Raw genomic sequence first — 5,770 nt, 5'->3', positions numbered from 1 at the left:
TCGCCTAGATGCGTTCGGAAAAATATTTAAGCTAAATAAGAAAAAAAATTAATTATTTTCCGCCCTTTTCTGACGATCTTTAAATGTTGTTCGCTAGACAATATTAGAAAATGGTTCTTCTTAATTTCAAATCTTTGTACAGCCTGTATAAATACGAATGACAATGAAAATAAAGGTTATGTTTAATAATCTTAAAAATGATTTGCTCTTTCTATTGCATACTATTATATAATTATTATAACTTTATTTTGGAAACGACGCTTTTAAAACAGCAGAGACGCTCTTGCAGTGTGTTTATAAAAGTAACATACTGTACAGCAGCCATAATACAATATTAAAATAGAGGCGAGACTTTTAATACAATAAAATGTACGTTACATATTTACACAAGTTGAATATATCACAGATCCTGTATATCATTTAACACTTACAATTTATAACATTTACAGCAAAGCACAATTTATATATTGCGGCCAACTGATCTATACTATTTTAATACTTATGAATAATAATAATAATCAAATTAATAACAAAAGATTTGTATAGGGCTCGCTCATATTCTAATTTAAAGAGCAACAATCTATATACCCTATATACGGATTTTATTTGCATTTTGATATACATATTTAATTTATTTTTGCTGGTCTTACATATCATTTATTTGCAAAAATAACAGGAGCTACTTAAGGGTCTGTATGGCAGGATTGCCTAATAGAAGAATGCTTGCCATCGAATGGCTCTCTCGGTCTATCGGCGAGGATTAAAGAACTGCTCAAAAATAGTAAATTATTACAGTATTTATAATATGAAATTGGATATAAAGTAGTGAAATCATTTTAAAAAATCTCAAAAAAATGTTACATAAAATGCGACTGCTAAAAAGATTAAATGGAATTAAACTATACAGGAGGCCGCTAACAGTATTATACAATATTATACACAGGAGCGCACATCACGTTAGATACAGAACGCGCATCGCGTATGACACAAAATGGCTTCTAAATTCTCAATGTCGCAACTCTTTCTATCTATGGCTCTGATATTTTCTAAGCCCACGAGATCAATGAAGCGGAACGACTGACTCATCGCTACGGTAGCGAATTTGTCGGTACTGGAATACGTGTAGTAATCAGATATTACAGAAAATAGAAGTCATTTTTTGGATTCAAACTAATTACAAGCTACATTTACATGTATTAAACCATACATTAAAATTACTTTGTTTAAAAAAACCGTTTACTCGTATTGGACAAACCACACGGATTCATTTTGTTTGTCATGCTATTTATTTACAAATCAAAACATCAGAGGATCAATAAAGAAAATCAATAAATTTAATAGAAACCAGAATGGCTCCTTTTCTGCGTCCACAAATTATACACCATCCTTGTCTAGCCAGTTAATATTAAATAAAGAACATGCAGCTAACACAATTTATGTGTGTACCATATGCAAAAATGTTATGTCTCTATCGATGTTGGAAACTAAATGTTGTCACACTTTCTGTGCACATTGTTTGTTTCAACTCTTTCGTACGCTTAAGTCTGATGTCATTCCATGTGTTAAGTGTTCTTGTCCTGTTAATCGTAACGATGTCAGACCACCATCGGAACTGAGTGAGCAATCACTCCTCTCTGTTCAACTGAGATGCCAGAAGTGTTCCAGCACACTGTTATACAATGACTGTGAGGGCCACAAATGTTCATCAAAATATGAACAGAAAGTTGAGAAAATCAAAAAATCAGTACGGTAAATGAAATCAACTGTCAGATCAATGAAGTTATGCCAAATGAGCTGGAAAAATTAGCTCATAAAGTGCTTCATAAATCACTCAAAAAGCAAAAAGAAATCAACATAATAACAAATGGCAGAGTAAGTAAATTTCAATCAATTTTTTGAATTAGTTACAGTAATATTACTGTAAATTTGTATAATTTATCAAATGCTGTAACGATTATAAAATCTGTAATGGCTTCCATCTGCCAACATATATTTGAACGATAAAATAAACTGTACTACAAGTGTTCAAGTGATAACAAATATTATACACAATGATATGTATTTTTCCTTTAGCCACTGAAAGTTGCTTTCATATCAAATGCAACGAAATCTAGTGATGTCGTCAGCAAAAAGACTGTTTCAAGAAGGACAGCAGAAATTAAGGAAATTCTGAGAATTGTTTCTTGTGGAAGTAACGAAACGCAACTGGCTGCTGAGGACTGCAGTCCATGCAGCGAAAACATCCAAGTGTGGACGACAGCCTCGCATTGAAATCTGACTGCAGTCTTGGCTGGCAACAGCTAAGGAAGATAGGAAGGTAAACAAAACAGTGTATTAGAACATAAAATACATTGAACTAATATTTTTTGATTAGTCAATTATTGCTTTATTCAAAATTTTGATAATTTTATAACAGGTATCTCGAGCCAGGGGCAATCTCTTCAGAGAGAAAAATGCAAGACAGACAGCAGGATCTTACCCAAGATTTCATACAAAGCCAAATGATAAGCCTAGTATTCAAGTGTGAGACGGCAAATGGTCAAAATGGCTATGAAGAAAGGATGGCCCCTGTTACAAAAATACAGGACATTCAACAATTCGTATACATGAATCTAGAGAAACACTACAAGTAAGTTTTTATTACCCACTGGTTAATGATAAATATTACCCAGTCTTTAATTATAAATATTCAAATTCCAAATTATCTTGTGATAATAAAAAAAAAATTAAATTACTATATTTTTTAATCACAGATTGCAAAATTTGAGGCCAAACAATGGAGAGATATACATCAAATTTGGTGGTGACAAGGGCGGAGGCTCTACAAAATTCGAAGTTCAAATATGCAGCATTGAGAAGCCGAACGCATTACATAATACTCTGGTTGTGCTATTATTTAATGCCCCAGATTACATGACAAAATTGGAACGAACACTTCCACTAGTAAGTCAAGAAATAACAGACTTACATGGACAAGTTTGGAGGTTTGGCCAATTTTTGTTTTTAATAACCATCCATAATTAAAATTCATACCGGGAGTATCATACTATTTAAAACTACTATAGTTACCTTTAACTAATTGATATTTGTTTTCATTTCTTTCATTCATCTCAGAGGTTACAAAATTAGGTTGTTCTTCTTCGGCGACTACGATTTCCTGATAAGGATCTATGGCCTCCAATCACCTAATGGTAAGAAAATAATTGTGATGTTAAATAAATAATTATTATAATTGTTTATTATTATGATAATCTAAAAATATACAATTTAATTTTCAGGACGATATGGTTGTTTGTTTTGGGTAATTCCATGTCAAATCAACCAAAAAAAAACCTCAATCTCTCTGATTTTGTTCAAATTTTTGTATGTTGTTGAGGCCCATGAGAAACGATCAGAAATGAAAATTTTTTTCTCTAGGCCTCCTAATTAGCGAGATATCTGCTAACGAACTTTTGGCTAATTAGCGATACCTTGCGTGTTTAACCGACCATATCTCGAAAAGCGTGGCACCTACAGAGCTGATTTTGGTGTCATTTTAAAGATATTGAGTAGCTCTATAACTTTCTTAATAAATGCTAAGTCCTCAATTCAAATATAAAAAAGTTATGACAGGTTGTAAAGTTCAAAGTTGAATAAAAAAAAATATATATATATATTTTTTTTTTTTGAAATTCATGTTAGAGATACCTAATGATGTAAAGAAGCTTCCCTATAAGTTTGCTTTAAAATGACACCAAAATCAGCTCTGTAGGTGCCACGCTTTTCGAGATATGGTCGGTTAAACACGCAAGGTATCGCTAATTAGCCAAAAGTTCGTTAGCCTGTGACATGTCCTTTCGAAATAGCACTTTTTGTACATTAACAGAGTAATGTGTGCTAATATGTGTATACTGTAGTATAATTTAGGAATTTAGGTTTTAAAGTTGAATTACAATGTAAAATAAAAAGTCTCAATAAATTAGTGATGGACACTTCCTTAGCAGCAAGCAATTATACATATTACTGCATGCAATTTCAAAAATTAGGAAATTTTTCAATTACATTATATTGTATTATGGAATCATTATTTTAAGAAGCATATTAATGTTCAATAAACTGATCAGTACATACCATAAATCATGATCAGATACACCATCGATGAAAATTATAAGACAAATCATTTGTCAAAATAAAATCAATGTCAAAAAGATGTTTTGACTCAGTTCTAAACCTTAATTTTTTTGGTAAATGCAGCATGGGCAGCCTTTGTTTCTTTTTTTGAGATTAAATATGTTCTTCCAGTCACTGTAGTTGGGTGAACAGCTGTTAGTATATCTTGATGATCAATGGTTAAAGAATCTGGTGGTTCTGGAAATACGAAAGATGGCGACGGTCCATGTGGGTGTAGGAATGTAATATCAACCTCATGTCTATCTGGGTAATATTCCTTGATGCACGCTACCCACCAATGGTTATCATAAGCTGCTGTAACATATCCACTTAAGACCAAACCACTCAGAACTGTGGTATCTGCAGATGAAAAGGATCGAACTGTAACCACTTCTTTGGAGACTGGAATAAAAGAATGCAAATTCCGTGTACCTGGAATTGTGCGAGCATTTTCAAATCTGTCTTTCAGGAATTCTGCTTGTTGCCGATATTGCTCTGTTGTTGCAAAATGGCAATGTATTTTGTCAATCTCTGAATCTGCAAATTCAAAAAGTTGGCGAGCAGGGAAAATCTGTTGATCAAATGGGCGTTGTAAACTTGCTCTGGCTGCTAACCGCTTTATTGTCCCCCCAACACCATCTGATGGTCCCTTTCCATGCGAGGTGGCAATGAAGTGCCATTCAGCTTGAACACCAAAGTCTTCTTCATGGAGGCACAAATTTAAAAAGTTTTTTCTATTTTTATACTGTGCAGCACAGCCGTCAGAAAAATATCATATTTTCTTAACATGTCCAAGTGTGTCTGTTAAAAACTGTATGAGCAATTTTTGAAAAAGGTGAACTGCCACAGTATCATGTGTGTTACATTTTGATATAATCACAAAACTTGTATGGTCAATTTCATCTTGCATGTTTCCCCGGTAGTAACATACAAAGGGATGAAGTGTTGCTTGCAGATTGTTCCAATGAAAAGACTGAGAAGCGTCCTGTACTACAAAGCTGTAATTTTCAGCAAAATCTGAAATGACCAAGACTATTCCTGGTTCAAGTGTACTCCTTAGATCTTGGAGGTAACCCGCTTGTTGCTTTGCAATGAAATCATGAGGTAATAATTTTTGAAGACCACTTACAAATTAGTCAAGAAAGTCTGAAACAGTTTGAACTTTGGACTCAAGATTTGAGCGGTCAGTTGAAGTCCACTGTTTATATTCGATCTGGTCAATCATGTTGTCTTCCATATACTTTTCAAGTTTTTTACGAATATTACTAATGTCTGGACATGCATTACACTTGCTAAGAAAGCAATTGATGTGTGGAGGATTGCACATCATAGCTGCAAGACAGTGACTATAATGTTTAAATTCTCCACCAGTTACTTCATATAATTTGGGCGCAATTCCGCAAATTTAGAAAAACCAATTTTGCTGTCTAGATGCGTCTCCTTAAATTGTTCATAAGCCTCTCTAAGATTGCAAAGAACCAAATGCTTTTGTAGATGCTGTTTTTTCCCATCCACAAGCACAGACACATAGTCTTTCATACCAGGCATTTGCCTGCTAATATGCTCCGACAAATAGAATTGTACGACGGCTTCCCCAGTTTCTTTAGAAATAGATTTACCC

The 5,770-nt window shown here is 33.5% G+C and overlaps 1 long non-coding RNA gene across 1 annotated transcript in view; it reads right to left on the bottom strand.

Moving 5' to 3' along the window:
• Positions 1 to 1,267: 1,267 nt before the first annotated feature.
• Positions 1,268 to 5,770, bottom strand: part of LOC117116544 — a 9,245-nt gene continuing 4,742 nt past the window's right edge. Inside the window, exons 3-4 of the long non-coding RNA XR_004446776.1 lie at positions 3,070 to 3,185; positions 1,268 to 2,300 (exon numbers count right to left, since the gene is read on the bottom strand). This is a non-coding gene — a long non-coding RNA (uncharacterized LOC117116544). The remainder of the gene's footprint in view (positions 2,301 to 3,069; positions 3,186 to 5,770) is intronic.

This window comes from Anneissia japonica, unplaced genomic scaffold (assembly GCF_011630105.1).
Source record: "Anneissia japonica isolate Jap-2015-1 unplaced genomic scaffold, ASM1163010v1 scaffold4058_len632159_cov189, whole genome shotgun sequence".
Taxonomy (NCBI): Eukaryota; Metazoa; Echinodermata; class Crinoidea; order Comatulida; family Comatulidae; genus Anneissia; species Anneissia japonica.
The sequence above is the reverse complement of the archived record's forward strand: the minus strand, read 5'-3'. Positions and strand labels throughout refer to the sequence as shown.